This window comes from Leptonychotes weddellii, chromosome 1 (assembly GCF_054177405.1).
Source record: "Leptonychotes weddellii isolate Sample4059 chromosome 1, ASM5417740v2, whole genome shotgun sequence".
Taxonomy (NCBI): Eukaryota; Metazoa; Chordata; class Mammalia; order Carnivora; family Phocidae; genus Leptonychotes; species Leptonychotes weddellii.
In genome coordinates this window covers 114,439,060-114,457,384 of record NC_138369.1, presented here as the reverse complement: position 1 = coordinate 114,457,384, position 18,325 = coordinate 114,439,060, and the positions used below count along the sequence as shown (strand labels likewise).

The 18,325-nt window shown below is 37.9% G+C and overlaps 1 protein-coding gene across 1 annotated transcript in view; it reads right to left on the bottom strand.

Moving 5' to 3' along the window:
- Positions 1-1,177, bottom strand: part of PIK3CA (phosphatidylinositol-4,5-bisphosphate 3-kinase catalytic subunit alpha) — an 85,268-nt gene extending 84,091 nt beyond the window's left edge. Inside the window, exon 1 of the mRNA XM_006745917.3 lies at positions 721-1,177. The gene's annotated coding sequence lies outside the window, so the exon portion shown is untranslated. The remainder of the gene's footprint in view (positions 1-720) is intronic.
- Positions 1,178-18,325: the final 17,148 nt, after the last annotated feature.

Here is an 18,325-nt window from a genome sequence, read left to right as displayed (position 1 = left end):
CTTTCTGAACCACTTAGGAGCTATGAAACGGGCATCACATAATAGACTTAGTAAAGACACAAATCACGAGACAATGTCTCAGGTCTATGAATGAAGATCCAATAGGTCTGATTGTCTCGGTTAAAAGGAAAAAAACAACCTCGAGAGGAAGGGTGGGAGGGGAACTGCGGGGTGGGGAGAGCGGTTTTCCTTCCCTGCCCCAGCCGGGCGATTTAAACTCAGCGTGAGGCAAACGCAGGGTCGCCGGGCTGGCGGGGCCGGAGTCCTGGGGCATGACAGCCCCTACGGAACAGCTCGCGGCTCCGCCAGGGTCCCTCACGCCGCGGTGCTCGCGGCAGCCCCGCCACCCGCGGGCCAGGTGGGCGTGCAAGGGTGAGGGGGACCGAGCTACCGCGACCGGGGCGGCGGCCCTGGGTGCACTTCCTCAGATTCCAGCCGCCCCATCCCAAAAAACGAGAAAGGAAGGAAACCTGGAGCGAGGCGGCAGCGAGGGGGGAAAGGAGAGTAAGCGGCGAGCCCTCGCCTCTTCATCTGGGTGAGGCCAGCGGCAGGCGGGGAACAGGGAGCGGCGATCACAGGCGAACTCCGCCGCGGGCCGACGCTGAGAGACGACCCGTGGGTAGCCCCCGCCCAATACCACGGGCGCGCCGGAGAGGCCCCCACACCGACCCGTTCCCATCCCGGCCGCGCCCGCTCCCGGCAGGTCCGCGCTCTACTCACGCTCGGGGCTCCTCCAGGCTCCGCGGCTCTAACCGCATCGGGTCCCAGCCCCGCGGGCGGCGGCGGCGGCGGCGGCGGCGCCGAGGGAGAGGAGAGCGGGCGGCACGGCCCCCGCCTCCCGGCCCCTCTCCCCCGCCGCTCCGGAGCTGCCCGGCCGGGCCCGAGCCCTGCCTCGCCGGCGGCCCCAGCCCCAGCGGCCGCGGCAGCAGCAGCCCAAGACCTCAGCGGCCGCAGCGGCGGCACCGGAACTGCCGCTTTCTCCTTCTAGCTCCCTCTCCTCTCTAGCCCCCACCACACGCCCCCGCCCCCGTCTCCTTTCTCTGTCACCCTGTTTTTTTTTCCTTTTGTTTCCAGAATAAACTTTATTGGTCTCTTTTTCCGCTCACATCGTGTAAACAAACAACGAACTCTTCCCCACCCCCTCGACTCCCCCCCTCCTCGGGCAGAGGAGGGTTAGAGCTGAGGAGGGGCTGAGCCTACAATACCCCGGAAGCAGATGTGCAAAGGAGAGGAAGTGAAATTGCTGAGACCGGGAGGGGGAAGTGGGCAAATCGGGTAACAGTGTGCCAGTGCGCCTGCGCCTTGCTTTTCCGCCCGAAGTTCGGGTGGTGGAGGGGTGCTTTTCTGTGGAGCTTGGGTTTATGCCCCGTCTTTTGCAGCAGTGAGACTGTTGTGTCATCCTAGGACGGCATATGTGTTGTGTATCTGTTTCCACGGGAACTAGGCAGGCTAGGGTAGAGATATAGGAGTATTGGGATCGAGTGAGTTGCTTCACTTTCACTCCCGTAGAGGAAATCAGATTTCCTCTTGTTTGGGGGAGTAGAAGGGGCCCCGGTGGTTCACCGCCGCTGTCAGTGGCTAACGCAAACTGGTTATGGAACTAGAAAGGAGGCATTTTAGGAATAGTTGCTGCGCGTCCTTCTGCCGATGTAAAGTTAAGTTACAGCCCAAATCGGAAGAGGAATACACTGCCATTGCCCTCTGCCATCCTTTGACTCACTCCGGGGAGACCTTTTGCAATGCTTTTTAATTCAGATTTGAATCAGCTTGTAGGATTCAATTCTGACTTGAGAAGAAGAGCTTTTTTCGTGTAGTGCCCGAAGTGCACGGAGACTTCAGAAAAGCCATCTTAGCTATAGATTAGATTCAAGTTTTGGTGCTGCGTGCCACAGAAGCCCACTCCTCCACCCCTTTCTTTGAGAGTAATGGGATCTGTTGCCTTTTGAGATCCCGGCTAGTAAGGGCCCAGTGTTTTGTGTGTTTCTCCCCCTGGTGGTTTTTCATTGTATTGAAAAGACACAGGAGCGTGATTGGAAGTCTGCAATACAAGTCCTCAAACATCCGTTCTTGAATTTTTAGGTAGAGGACTTGGAAGTGATCCACCCTAGAGAGGTTACAGTGTCATTTGTCATCCAAGAGCAAAAACCTGACCAATAAGCAATTTTTGCTCGAACACCACACGTCCGTACGCAATCGTAAATGAGATTCATTCCTTTATATTGTCAAAGTTTCATTTGACTATTTCTTGTTTTCTTTCTTTCTTTTCTTAAGCTCTGGTTTTCATTTCACATTCCAGGGGTCTATGTTTCTAAATATTTTCCTTGAACAGGGGTTTGTTTTTTTTCCGGCAGTTTCAGGACACGATGTTACTTACTCCAGAGCAGGGAATTTAAGGGCGGGGGGTAGCGGGGGAGAGGGAGCAAATAACATTGGATCAGGAGTCAAAGTAAACCTTAAGGCAGCATTTCGAAAACTATGTTTCCATTCCAGGCACAGAGTTTTGTGAGATATTAATAGGTAGTCTTTGCTAGGTATATTTTTCCTTCTAACATTTATTTTTAAACAAGAAAATGCTAATTACATTGTATAATTTTTGTTATGTGATGATAGACACTTAAGAAATCGTATCATAGCAGAAAATGCCATACCTGGTACTTGAATGCATGATTATTCACTTTGCAGTAATACCATTTATTGCCCAATTCTCAGTTGATGCATTTGGTTTATTTGGTGACCATTGATCTATCATGTGTTTTATCTTGCTCCGCCAGGGTCCCTCACGCCGCGGTGCTCGCGGCAGCCCCGCCACCCGCGGGCCCGGTGGGCGTGCAAGGGTAAGGGGGACCGAGCTACCGCGACCGGGGCGGCGGCCCTGGGTGCACTTCCTCAGATTCCAGCCGCCCCATCCCAAAACCTTAAGGCAGCATTTCGAAAACTATGTTTCCATTCCAGGCACTATTATTCAGGTATACGGTATGTTAGACATCTATATGACAAAACTCATTGCTCATGTGTCCTGTAGCTATAGGAAGAATTTTTTTAAAAAGATTGATTGATTGATTTGACAGAAATACAGCGAGAGAGGGAACACAAGCAAGGGGAGTGGGAGAGGGAAAGCAGGCTTCCCGCCGAGCAGGGAGCCCAATGCCGGCTCCATCCCAGAACCCTGGGACCATGACCTGAGCCCAAGGGAGACGCTTAACATTGAGCCACCCAGGCGCCCCTGTAGGAAGAATGTTTTAAAGGAAAAGTTGAAGTAGCAATTCTCAGACTGTCAAACGAAAAATGGAATACTTCAGAATTTAAGAATTGCATTCTAAGTTTTTCGAAGTTAGAAGGTGAAATGTCCAAGATGAAACAATTATTTTATTCTAACATATAGAAAATATGATAACAGCTATTTGCCTTTTGGATTTATTTCCATTGAAAATAAAGATAACTGATACTCACAAGTGCACCAAAACATTCTCTAACAGCGCTTAAGTCATTGCTGAGCTTTGAAGTCACTTGAAAACAAGAATCAGTTTGGTTGTGTAGCAATGTACTCTGGATGTATAAAATTGCCAAGTTCGACAGTGAAAATGCACCAAGGGATTACAAAGTGAGCTACTGTATAGCACTTTTTGATTCAGTTATGGTCAGAAAACATAAAATTTAAGTTCTTTTCAATTTGTTAAGTTTGTTTTGCCCCAAAATATCTTACTGAATGTGCCATTTGCACTTATAAAAGATCATTTTATGTGCATTGTTGGGTGGAATGTTCTATAAATGTCAATTATATCAGGTTGGTTTATAATGCTGTTAGGTCTTCTATATGCTTACTGGTTTTCTCTACCAGTTCTATCAATTTCTGGGAGAGGAGCATTATGTCTCCAGCCATAATTGTGGATTTGTCTATTTCTCCTTTCACTTCTATGTATTTTTGCTATATATTGTATATTTTGAAGCTCTGCTGTTAGGTGCACACACATTTAGAATTATGTGTTTTTGATGAATTGACTCTTTTTAACATTATGTACTGTATCTCTTTGTCCCTCATAATAGCCTTGTTCTGAAATCTATTTTGTCTGATATTAATATAGTCACTCCAGCTTTCTTTTGATTAGTGTTCCCATGATATATGTTGGTCTCTCTTTTTATTCATCTATGTTGTTATATTTAAAATGGGTAACTTGTAGACAACACATAGTTGGGGCTTTTTTTTAAAATTTATTCCAATCTGAAAATATCTTTTTACAATTGCTATGGTTAGGTGATTTATATTTAATATAATTGTTGATATGGTTGGATTTTGGCCTACCATTTTATTATTTGTTTTCTGTTTGTTCTTTATGTTTTTTCTGTTTCTACTTTGCTGCATTCTTCTGAATTATTTGAATATTTTTAATTTTACATTTTAATTTATATGTTGTCTTTTTGGACATCATTCTCTCTTTTGTATTTGCTCTATGGCTTACCGTATATGTACATAAACTTTCACAGTTTACTGAGTGTTAGTATTCCATCACTTCAAGTAAATTGTAGAAAGATACTTTGTAGCCATATAGGTCCTCTCCCCTGAATCATTGACTTTTATGTTATAGTTGGTATATCAATTATATTTATATATATGGACACCCCTCCAGATAATTTTATAATATTTGCTTTCAACAGTTATACATATTTTAGAGAATTTAAGCAGAAAAGCAGTCTTTTATATTTACTCACCCATTTCTATTTCTTTTCTTTCATTCCTAAAATTCCATGTTTCCTTCTGGTATCATTTCCCTTTAGCCTGAAGAACTTCCTTTAGCGTTTCCCTTAGAATAGGTCTACCGGTGACAAATTCTCTTAGCTTCCCTTCCTTTGAGGATATGTTTATTTTGTTTTTGTTCCTAAGGGATATGTTAGCTGGTTACAGAATTCTGGGTTAACAGGTTTTTTCCCCCTATGATTTTAGAGATGCTTTTCTACTCTCCTTTGGCTCCACCTGCAGTTGTTCAAATAGTTTTCCCCCATATGTAATTTGTCATTTTTCTCTAGATTATTTCCATATTTAACATTTTTTCTTTCAGTGATTTATGATGTGTCTAGGTGTTTTTTTCTGAGTTTTTCTACCTGGGTTTGCTGAGTTCTTGAATTTGAAAATTTATATATTTTTCTAAATTTGGGAAGTTTTCAGCAATTATTTCTTCAAATATTTTCCTACCCCAATTTCTTTCTCCTCTTCTGGGAATCCAAAGACAAGAATGTCAGACATTTTGATATTGTCCTACCTGTCTTTAAGGCTCTGTCCATTGTTTTCAATCTTATCTATCTCTCATATTGGATAATTTCTATTGATCTGTCTTCTAGTTCACTTACTTTTGTCTCTGTTATATCCATTTCTGCTCTGTTATATCCATTTCTGCTTCTCTCATATTGGATAATTTCTATTGATCTGTCTTCTAGTTCACTTACTTTTGTCTCTGTTATATCCATTTCTGCTCAGGAAATTTTAAAATTTCAGATATTATATTTTTCAATTCTTAATTTTCTAACTGGCTATGGTTTCTATATCTCTGCTAAGAACCTGTATTTTTCCATTCATAAATTTGTATGCTCCTCAGGGAGCATAGTTAGTAATACCTTGCAGACATTTTTATGAGGTTCAGTGGGAGAAATAGCCCTTAAGGGAAGAATAGCCAATTTTACTGTCTTTAAAAAAATCCAACAATGCTAAGAAAACAAATTTTGCACCTTGACCACAACAGAGACAATTTTCTTATACTCAATAGCTATGGTTAAAATTAATTCTGTAGTTGCTAAAGATATTTTCAATGCCATTGTATAGTCTAAGGATTTGCACACCACTCTGCTAAAATATTTTTACCTAGGAAACAACAAGAATATGTGTATTTATGCTACCCTTGTAGTTAGTCAAACCAGTTGTGTAGGAAGGATAGGATTGTGAGGTTCTGATAGAAGGGCCATTTCAATGTCAGGTAAAACAAATCTTTTAATTTAACCAGGTAATTTTTAGTGTTCCTTAACTCATACGTACCTGAATATTGAAAAACCAGCAGTTTATTTTCTTCTTCCCTTTGGTGAAACATTCTCACGTGAAACAGAATTTTTACATTATGTGACAATAAAAGCAAATTGTAGAGATGAACTTGAGATTGCAATGAGTAAGGGTGTCCACTTCAACAAACATCATTCCTGGCAGTTAGTAGGTTATATGATAATAAGGCAGAAACCTCTGTTCTTATTAAAATGTTGGGTTTTGACAAATGTAGTTTTATAAGAGCTTCCTCACTCAAATGTTATTTTTATTTCTTTAAAAATAATACATAACAATAAAGAAATGTTTAAAGAGAAAAAAAGTATTCCTAAAAGATAAAAGATGATTATTTTTACTTCTGTGTGCATCTTCCTAGTCTTTTTTTCCCAATGTATACCCACCAAAATTATTTTCCAAAGTAAGTAACCAAAAATTACAAACAACTTAAATAGTAATCAGCAGTAAAAAGGAGCAAACTACTGATACATGCAACAATTTGGATGGATCTCCAGAGATTCACCTTTTGTAAATGATTTATTGTGCCTCTTTGCCATTTTCCTGGTCTCTTCATTTATTTGAAGTGCTGTATTTTTCATGTAATAAATTCCTATATGTATCTGAATCTGTTTCTGGATTTACTGTGTTCCATTAATCTCTGTCTATGCTAGCATGGCAGTATTTGAATTATGGTAGCTTTATTATTCATTTTGATATCTGATAGGTCAATTCGGTTCTCACTATTCTCTTAAAAAATGTATTGACTAACCTTTTTGAGAAATTTTAAATTCAGTAAACTACAAAAAAAAAAATAATATAACAACACCCATTTTCCTGCTACTCAGAATTAACAATTGTTTAACAGTCTGTTATACTTGAGTGAAATTAATTGTTTTACATCAAAGAAATAAAACATTGCAATAAAGCTGAAGTATCATTTGACCCCTACTCAAGTTCCATTCCAATTTCTCTTCCCCAGAACCAAACACTATTTTTAATTTGGTATTTTTCCTTCTTAGTTTTACCTGTATTTTTCATACTTTTGCCTACCTATATCTAGGAACAAGAAAAAGTATTATCATGTGGTACTTTTACAGCCTTTTTTACTCAACATTATCTTTTTTTTTAAAAGATTTAATTTATTTATTTGACAGAGAGAGACACAGCGAGAGAGGGAACACAAGCAGGGGGAGTGGGAGAGGGAGAAGCAGGCTTCCCGCTGAGCAGGGAGCCCAATGCGGGGCTCGATCCCAGGACCCTGGGATCATGACCTGAGCCGAAGGCAGATACTTAACCACTGAGCCACCCAGTCACCCCTCAACATTATCTTTTTGACATATATATTGATCTAGTTTACCTATTTTAAAGGCTTGGTACACTTATCTCCTCACCCTCAACTCCTATATTCTCTTGGCTTGCTCACTTATTTTTTTCAAGTCTTTATTCCAAATGTCAGTATGGATTTCCCTGTCCATCCTTTGAAACATACACACACTCTTTCTCAGGGCTCCTGTTATCCCTTCCCAGCCTTACTCTATCGCTCATATTATCATCTAAAATATTATTTACTTCTTAATTTATCATGTCTCCCATGAGCATGTAAGCTGCATAAAGGCAAGGGTTTTTGTCTGTATTATTAACTGCTCTTTCCAGTTTTCAGAACAGTGCTTGATGCATAGCAGCCGTTCCGTAAATATTTGTTGAATGAACAAATGAATTTTAGTGATATGCCAATCAGTAGACAATTAAGTTATTTTCAATTTCCATATTATTTAAAAATTTCCATATTACAAGCAATGCTAGGTAGCTATCCTTCTATGTCTCATGTATGAATGTAAATTTCTAGGTGGTAGTGTGTGCACATTTTCAATTTTACTAGATTGCTAAATTGCTTTCCATAGTCACTACACAAATTTACTATTCTATCAGTTGTGAATTTCCCCTTATCTTTCCTAACTATTGATAATGTTAGAGTTTTAAACTTTTGCTAATTATCGAGTAAAAACTGACATCCCATCACCAATTTGTTTTCTTTTAACATTATTGCTGTTGAGTTTCCTTCTGTTCTTTTTTTAAAAAAACTTTTAATGCAGTTACACATGCACATAGTTGAAAAGAATATAATACAAAAAAGATTATATAAAAAAACAGTAGTTCCCCATAACTTCTATTTTATTTTTGAAGACAAATCCATTAAACTTTTCAGTTATTCCAGAAATTCATATTATAGAACTATTTTGCAATTTCTTGTTTTAGCTCCTTTGAGTAGACACAAATATACTCTTCCCTTATCCTATACTCTCAGTATAATTATAATTTTCAGTTAAAAATTAATATTTACACTATGACTATATTAATATTGTTAACTTCATAGCTAAGTAGTACATGTTTTTCTGTCTTGATATGCCTTTAATTTTCTTGAAGGACATAATTGCATCATTTATCATATGTATAACTTTTCTATATAGCTATTCTTACGTTTTTTCCCCCACTTACACAACAATTATGTCATATGCCTAGTACTAGTTCTCTTCCTCATTGCTCAGATATATCAGATAATACATCAATTCCACTTGGTCCGAGACCTCTTCCTGGAGCCCTTCATCCTCTTGCTCCAGTCTGGACTGGTTATTTCCTAAGCTCCTGCTATCTGTCATCTGGGACTGCCCTTTGCTATTTCCTATTTTACTGTCTTTGTTTCCTGAGTCCTGTGTTTTCCTCTTTCTCACTACTTCCTCATTTCAGAGGAGTTCTCCTCTAGTAGCTTCTTGAGAAAGGGTGAATTGGAAGTAAATTCTTTGAGACTTTGGATATCTGAAAAGGTTTTTATTCTATTCCAGTGGTTTTCAACACTGGTGAATATTAGAATTACAAGGGAGAGCCTTAAAAACAAAAACAAAAAAACCTTCTCAGGCTCTGCCTCAGACCAACTAAATGAGGAGTCTGATATTAGGATCTAATAGTTTTTGAGGAGACTCTAATATGATACCAGAGTTGAGAAACAGATTGCCTTAAACTTGAAATGAAGGTTTGGTTGGATGTGATAAGCAGAATTCTAAGATGGCCCTCAAGATTTCTTCTCCTTGGGGCGCCTGGGTGGCTCAGTCGTTACGCGCCTGCCTTTGGCTTGTGTCATGTGGGATCGAACCCCCGCGTTGGACTCCCTGCTCCGCGGGAAGCCTGCTTCTCCCTCTCCCACTCCCCCTGCTTGTGTTCCCTCTCTCGCTGTGTCTCTCTCTGTCAAATAAATAATAAAATCTTAAAAAAAAAAAAAAAAAGATTTCTTCTCCTTGATGTACATGACTTGCATAATACCCTTCAATTGAGTGTGGGTGATACTAGTACATATAATGGGATATTATTCCATGAATAAGTTGCTAATCAGTTGAGAGATTATCCTGGTTGAGTCTACCTAATTAGGTGAGTCTTCCAAGAGAGGAGTTTATTTATATTTTTCAAGAATCCATTTAATGTCATTTTAATTTTTTTTAAAAAAGATTTTATTTATTTGAGAGAGAGAGCGCGAGCGAGCGAGAAAGTACAAGCGGAAGGAGGGGCAGGGGGAGAAGCAGGCTCCTCGCTGATCAGGGAGCCAGACACTATGGCAGTGGCTGGCCCCATGTCAGGACCCCAGGATCATGACCTGAGCCAAAGACAGACGCTTAACTGAGTCACCCAGGTGCCCCGATTTAGAGTCATTTTTAGATGGGACTTTGGAGGGAGAGGAATTAAACTTCTATAGTCAATGTGCCATCTGCTTCTATTTCAATGTATTATTCTTCTTGATAGGAATTTATAATCAGTTTTCTATGTTATTCTAACTGACCTACCCACCTACAGACATGGGAATTTATTTAGAATTGCATTAAATCTATAGGTTAATTTGAGAGGAACTGATATCTTTATAATACTAAGTCTTTCGTTCTGGAATTATTTATTTATTCAAATGTTTTTTGATTTAGTTCAGTAAATTACCACCGCTTCTTCATATAGAGCTTGTATATGTCCTGTAATCTTGATAGATATTTCATCTTTTTTTTTCTGCTCTAGGGGATAGAACCTTACTCAAACCTCCCCATTACATTTTTTAAACTGATTATAGAAAAGATTTGTATATTTATTTTTTATCTGATCACCTTAATAAACTACTGCAAGTTCTAAAAAATATAGTTGATTGTTTTATTTAAATGTGTATAAACCTAATTTGTAAATGTGTATCATGTTTTATAATAAAAATTTGAGATGAAAGCTATTTTACTAAGCTTGATAAATTTTGTTAATAAATATTATTTCTTTGTTTTCTTGGAGCAATTATTCTGTGAAAATTTTTTTTCTATTTCCCTTTTATGAAAGTAAGCATTATACATTGGAAGTTTCTCTTGATGGAGATATAGTCACATACCTTCATTTGAGAAATATTCTGTAATCAAATAAATTTGAAAAATGCTGTCTTGAAATACTCAACACCTAATACAGTGCCAGGCACTTAGCAGTAGCTCAATAAGAACTTACTGTATAAATGAATGTATTCAAACTCCTAACCATCTTTCCTTCAGGCTTATTCTCTAAACTCAGACAGATGGGATATGTTTTCTAAAAACTCTCCAAGGTGAAAATTTTATAACATCCCTAGATCCTATGTTAGTGTTTAACAAACCTCAATGTCAGGAAACTTCCTTACCCTAGGGCTATTTTGCTGTAGTTTAAGTCATTTCCTTTTATTCTTCCTTTAGTGCTGTTAGAGAACAGGTTACCAATCCTTGTGTATAAATCTCAGAAGAATGTTACATGGAACTAAAATTTAGTTTAAGATGCACTTTAAAAATTCTTTTCTCCTCCCTCCACCATGACTCTATAAAATGAGGAAAATTCTGCCATACATTTTAAAAAGTGGATTAATTTATAGCAGAATATTAGAAAAATATGTCCAACAATTTTAGAGAAAGGAGATACTTAAATATGAAGATGTTTATCTCATTCTCCTCAAAACTCTTTAAATCAAAGATTCTAAGCTTGGCTAATCTTTAAAAATGCCTGAGGAACTTAATAGATATAAAGATTTTTAGTCCCCTTTGCAAACATACTGAATTTGAATACCAGATGGGTGGTGCTTGGAAACTTGTAATTAAAAAAAAAAAAATCTATTCTAGAAGCTTTCAGTATCTCTTCTTTATTTCTAGTGTTACCATGTTTTCGTTTGGGTCATTTTTTATACTTTGTACTAGGCAGTAAGGAAGCCCTTTTATAAAGTTAGAGATTTGTATCTTTTGAGTCTGGGAAAATTTTGTCTTTAATTATTTTCCCCCTTTTGTTTTCTTTGTTTTCTCTTTCTGAAATTCCAACTAGTTGGGAATTTGAGCTTCTGGATTAAAGCTCTATTTTTCATCCCATTTTTCATATGGTAGCCATCTCTGATTTTTGTCAATTTTTCTCAACTTTACCTTTTAATGCTTCTATTGAATTTTTATTTTGATGGTCATACTTTGGTCATATTTAATTTCCTGGAGCTATTCTTCTTCTTGTGTGGTGATTTAAAGTATGTCCACAAATTCTTTGATGCTCCCCTCAGAAAATAGAGCCAAATAATACTACCTGTGAATATGGGCTGGACTTAGTGACCTGCTTCTAGTGAGTAGAAAAAAGTACAAGTGATAGTGTGTGACTTTTGGATACCAGGTCATAAGGACACTATGGCTTTCTTATTGTTCTTTTCTGGATTACTTTCTCTGGGGGAATCCAGTTGCTATGTTGTAAGAACACACATGGTGTTGTGGAAAGTTTCATGTAGTGAGGAACTGAGGTCTTCTGCCAACAGCCATGTAGTGAGCCATCTTAAAGAGGATCCTTTAGCCCCTGTCAAGGTCTCAGAGAATTGCAGTCCCAGTCGACAGCTTGACTACAATCTCACGAGGGACCCTGAGCCAGAACCATCCGCTAAATTGCTTCCAGATTTTTGATCCACAGAAACTGTGTGAGATAGTAAATGTTTGTTGCAAGTTGCTAAGTTTTGGAGTAATTTGTCATGCAGCAATAGATAAGTAACATATCTTGCCTCTAAGTGTTCCTTTTTATAGCATCCTATTCTTGTTTCATAAATGCTTATCTTCTATAATTTTGCAGCACATTAATAATTTTTATTTGTTTATTTTAAATTTCTTTTCCTCACTTCATTGTCTCTTTTTTCCTCCAAGTTTTTGTTTAAATTCCAGTTAGTTAACATACGGTGTAATATTAGTTTCAGGTGTAGAATTTACTGATTCAACACTTACATACATCACCCAGTGCTCATCATGGCAAGTGCACTCAATATCCATCACCCATTTAACCCATCCCCCTACCCACCTCCCCTCTGGTAACCATTAATTTGTTCTCTATAATTAAGAGCCTGTTTCTTGGTTTCTCTCTCTCTCTCTTTCTCCTCTTTTTCTCTTTGCTCATTTGTTTTGTTCTTAAATTCCACATGTGAGTGAAATCTATGGTATTTGGCTTTCTCTGACTGACTTATTTCACTTAGCATAATATTCTCTAGCTCCATCCATGTTGTTGCAAATGGCAAGATTTCATTCTTTTTTAAGGCTGAGTACTATTCCATTGTGCACACACACACACACACACACACATATATATATATATATATACACACACACACATACATACACACACACACCACCTCTTCTTTATCCATTCATCGATCGATGGACATTTGGAGTCTTTCCATAATTTGGCTATTGTTGATAAAGCTGCTATAAACATTGAGGTGCATATATCTGTTCAAACTAGTATTTTTGTATCCTTTGGGTAACTACCTAGTAGTGCAATTGCTGGGTTGTAAGGTAATACTATTTTTAACTTTTTGAGGAAACGCCATACTGTTTTCCAGAGTGGCTGCCCCAGTTTGCATTCCCACCATCAGTGTAAGAGGGTTCCCCTTTCTCTGCACCCTTGCCAACACCTGTTTTTTTCCTGTGTTGTTAATTTTATTTATTTATTTTTAAAAGATTTTATTCATTTAAGAGAGAGCAAGTGCAGGGGGAGGGGCAGAGGGAGAGAGAATCTCAAGCAGATTCCACACTGAGCATGGACCCCGAGACAGGGCTCTATCCCAAGACCCCAAGATTGTGACCTGAACTGAAATCAAGAGTCTGAGACTCAACTGACTGAACCACCCTAGTGCCCCTCCTGTGTTGTTCATTTTAGCCATTCTGACAGGTGTGAGGCGATATCTCATTGTAGTTTTGATTTGTATTTCCCTGAGATGAGTGATGTTGAGCATCTTTTCGTGTATCTGTTGGCCATCTGGATATCTTCTTTGGAGAAATGTCTATTCATGTCTTCTGCCCATTTTTCAACTGGATTATTTGTTTGGGTGCTGAGTTTGATAAGTTCTTTATGGATTTTGGATACTATGTCCTCTCCCATTCCGTAGATTGCCTTTTAGTTTTGTTGATCGTTTCCTTTGCTGTGCAGAAGCTTTTTATCTGGATGAAGTCCCAATCTTTGCTTTTGTTTTCCTTGCCTCAGGAGACATATCTAGTAAGAAGTTGTTCCAGCTGGTGTCAAAGAGGTTACTTGCCTGTGTTCTCCTCTAGGATTTTAATGGTTTTCTATCTCACATTTAGGTCCTTGAATCCATTTTGAATTTATTTTTGTGTATGGTGTAAGAAAGTGGTTCAGTTTCATTCTTCTGTATGTTGCTGTCTAGTTTTCCCAACACCATTTGTTGAAGAGACTGTCTTTTTCCCATTGGATATTCTTTCTTGCTTTGTTGAAGATTAGTTGACCATATACTTGAAGGGCCATTTTTGGGTTTTCTACTCTGTTCCATTGATCTATGTGTCTGTTTTTGTGCCAGTACCATACTGCCTTGATCACTGCAGTTTTGTAATATAGCCGTAAGTCCGGAATTGTGATGCCTCCAGCCTTGCTTTTCTTTTTCAAGACTGCTTTGGCTATTCAGGGTCTTTTGTGGTTCCCTACAAATTTTAGGATTGTTTATTCTAGCTCTGTGAAAAATGCTGGTGGTATTTTGATAGGGATTGCATTAAATGTGTAGATTGCTTTGGGTAGGATAGACATTTTAACAATATTTGTTTTTAAAATCCATCAGCATGAATGTTTTTCCATTTCTTTGTGTCATCTTCAATTTCTTTCATCAGTGTTTTATAGTTTTCAGAGTACAGATCTTTTACCTATTTGGTTAGGTTTATTCCTAGGTAACTTATATTTTTTGGTGCAACTGTAAATGGGATCAGTTCCTTGATTTCTCTTTCTGCTGCTTCCTTACTGGTGTATAGAAAACTGCAATGTCTCTAATTCCTTTGAGATTTATTTTTTTTTAAATTCAGGATAGTTGACAAAAAGCCAAAGAAATGGAAGGGGATACAGATTCTGGGAGTGAAGTAGGTGGTGGGGAGGTGGAGAGGAGGCAAACAAATGGCAAGTGTCTTCTACAGGAATCAAGAAAAGTAAAGTTGGAGGAAAAGATTGAATATCCTGTAAGAGAAAGAGATATATGAATATATTCTAGAAGCTTTTTTGTCTGTTTGTTTTGCTCATAATTTCATCACCTATCACTGCATTCAAATTCCATAATCCACACCATCTTTGGCAAAGATTTTTATTATAATGTAAGTTAGAAGTACTTAACGGTGATTTTACACTATTTTACTTGAATTTCCCTGTTCCTAAAGCTGTATGATTGAAAAACCAAGAAGTTACATGGCTCTGTTAAGAAAACCTACATGTTATTTGTCTAATAGATCGGGTGTTGAATTAGTATGACAGTGGTTTCCAGACAAAGCTAAAGGTCTGTGGAATCACTGGAGACCCCATCACTGTCTATGAGTTTGAGTAAGTTTCCCAAATTTTAAGAGCCTCTTTTGTAATATGGGAATATTAATGGTATCTACCTTAGGGGTGTTATAAAGATTTAATCAAGTAATCCTTAGAATAGTGTCTGGCACAGTGTTCTGTGCCTGTCTGTTTCGCTCTTCTCCTTTTGCTTCCCCTTACTCTCTTCTTTCTTTTCCTTCTATTTTCATTCTTCTTCTCTGTTTCTGCTTTTCTTCCTTGACCTCATATTTCTCTTCAGTATTAATATTATAAAACAATGTATTCTTATGAAACTTGAATCTGTCTTACAGGCACTTCTGGCTTTTTGGCCACTTTCACAAGTCTTATCCATATGTTACCACATCACATTATAAAATATTGGTACCTATTTGAAAGTTATAATCAGACCTCTAACATAGAAGCTTGATTTCCTGTAACACACCCCAATCTCTTAACAAAATTTTACAGAAGGCCTACTCTGTGAAAGAGACTGTGCTGGATAGCTGCTATATAAAAACACTGCTCATAGTCTAGTGGAGGAGACAGTCAACTATAACACAGAACTCTCCACGATTACAGGCATTCTCAGAATTCTGTGACAACATGGAAGAGGGACCTCTGCTTTGCTTGTGATGGTCATTGAAGCCTTGGCAAAGAGAAAGCACTCGAAAGGGGTGATAGTGGAGTGTGTATGTGGGGCATTGGACATAATTCCAGATATAGAACATCATATACAAACTACAGAGGTATGAACTCTCGTGTTGTGATTGGAAACTAGCAAGTAACTGAATGTGAAATCTGAGGACCTACTATATATCAGTTATATAGTAAACAGGGAGTATTCAAAGACCAAAACATTGTTCTTGCTTGTAAGAGGATTATAAAATCAGCATGAAGTACTCCCATTGCCCTTTGTAATAGTCAAAGTATTTGTTAGTGTTTTTTTTTGAGTGAAGGAATAAATAAATGGTAAATCTTAAAGAATGTTCAGGAGTCAAGTAGAAGTTTTATTTTTCTTTCTGAAATATTATCATTATTTCTTTATTCACTCCCATGCTTCAATATTTATGTGATACTCAAATGTTTTCTTTTATTTGGTCCTTCTAATTACTTGCTGCCACCTAGTGTAATAAAATTGATGTTGTCATTTTTTTCCAGTTTTACTGAAAAATAATTGACATACATCATTGTATAAGTTTAAGGCATACAGCAAGATGGTTTGATTTACATATATCGTGAAATGATTACCATTGGTTCAGCTAACATCCATCTTCCCATATAGATGCAATAAAAAGAAAAGAAAAAAGGGAAAAAATGTTCTCCTTTTGGTGAGAACTCATAGGACTTGCTCTTTTAACAACTTTTCTATGTATCATACATCAGTGTTCACTATAGTCATCATGTTGTACATTACATCCCTGGTACTTATTTATCATATAACCAGAAGTTTGTACCTTTTGACCACCTTCCTTTATTCCCCTCCCCCACTCTGCCTCTGGGAACTACAGGTCTGATTTTTTTCTATGAATTTTTTTCTTTCTTTCTTTTTTTTTTAGGTTCCACACATAAATGAGATTATACAGTATTTGTCTTTCTCTGATTTATTTCACTTAGAATGATGCCTTCAAGGTCCACCCATGTTGTCCCCAATATTAGGATTTCCTCCTTATTTTTTATGGCTGAATAGTATTTCACTGTGTGTGTGTGTGTGTGTGTGTGTGTGTGTACAATTTCTTCATTAATCCATCAATGGACACTTTAGGTTATTTCCATGTCTTGGTTATTATAAATAATATTGCTAAGAACATAGGGGTGCAGATATCTTTTTTAGTGTTTTTGTTTCCTTTGGGTATATTCTCAGAAGTGGAACTGCTGGCTTATATGGTAGTTCTATTTTTAATTTTTTGAGTATCTTCTATACTGTTTTCCGTTGTGGCTGCACCAGTTTACAATCCCACCAAGAGTGCACAAGGGTTCTCTTTTCTCCATATCCACGCCAACACTTTCTTGTCTTTTTGATGATGATCATTCTAACAGGTGTGAGCTGATATCTCATTGTGGTTTTAATTTGCATTTCTCTAATGACTGGTGATGTTGAACATCTTTTCATGTACTTGTTGGCCTTTTGTATATCTTGTTTGTAATGTTGTTTTTAATCAACATGATTCTCTGTTGGTTATTGAGAAGTATTGCCCTTCATAACTCATTTTAAAATTTAAGCCCTAATTAAAATTTTTTAAAAAGTAGGAAAGTGTCATAAATGATGGTGTTTTTTGATAGTGTGTAATGATGAGTTTTCAGATTAGAGGCTATGTATTAAAGCTAAGTCAGTAAAAGAATTTGATATAAAATTCAAGGGATGGTAGATACAGAAAAACTAATATAATTAAAAAAATTAAGAACACTCTAAAGTAATATAATGGAATATGATGCAATTTGGAGTAACCTTCTGTCCTGTGTTGCTGTCCCCTTGGTTCCTGTACTCTGTCTGTTCAAAGTTTGTTAATGTTTTCCTAATGATAATTTTTAATGTTTTTATTTGTATGTTTTTAGAGAGAGAGAACATGAGCAGGGAGGGGCAGAAGGAAAAGGAGAGAGAATCCCAAGCAGGCTCCACACTCAGTCCAGAGCCTGAGGCAGGGCTCAATCTCACTTCACTGAGATCAGGACATGAGCCATAATCGAGAGTTGGATGCTGAACCGACTGAGTCACCCAGGTGCCCTGATCATTTTTAATGTTTAAAAATTAGGTAGATCATGTAATTTTTTTGATAATTGAAAATCCTAAGTAAATTAAGGTCAGAAAAGACCATTTAATTTATTCCCTGGCTTTAATTGTTACATATCTATCACACTGTCATTTTCTATTTCTCCCTCCATCCCCTCTCCTTTCCTTTTGCATTCTGTGCAAAGGAAAACACTGTTTTGGTTTTTATCTCACTTTTAGAAAACTTGTGGCCCTGAAGGAAATGTTGGCTGGGTAGGTCTGCCATGACATCATTATTAGACTTTCAAGACAAGTGTAAAATTAAGTTGTTTTGAAGCCATCACTTGCTCTGATGGAAAAGACTCAGGAAGGAGGACTTCCTGCCCTTCCAGACTTAGGGCCCCTCAGAGTTTCCTCTCAGAGGTACCAAATTAGAATGGGAATGCTTTATTCGAATATTTCATCTTCCTTCTTTTTCCCAATTCTCTCTTCAGTTGTACCATTAACCTCATGGATTCCTACACAGGAGAAACTCTTAAGTTGATGCCAGGAGACCTGGAATTCTAATCCTGGCTCCTGTAGTGAGTGGTGGTAAGACATTAATTAAGACACATGGGCTACTCTGGGCCCCACTTTCCTCTTTTAGAAATTCAAGTAATTAGTTTAGACTTTTTTTTTTTTGGTCCTTTCCATCTTCAAGATGCAGTTATTTTTCTTACCATTTACTAAACTTTATTTATTTTCCAGACTTGAAAGGAATGCAAACC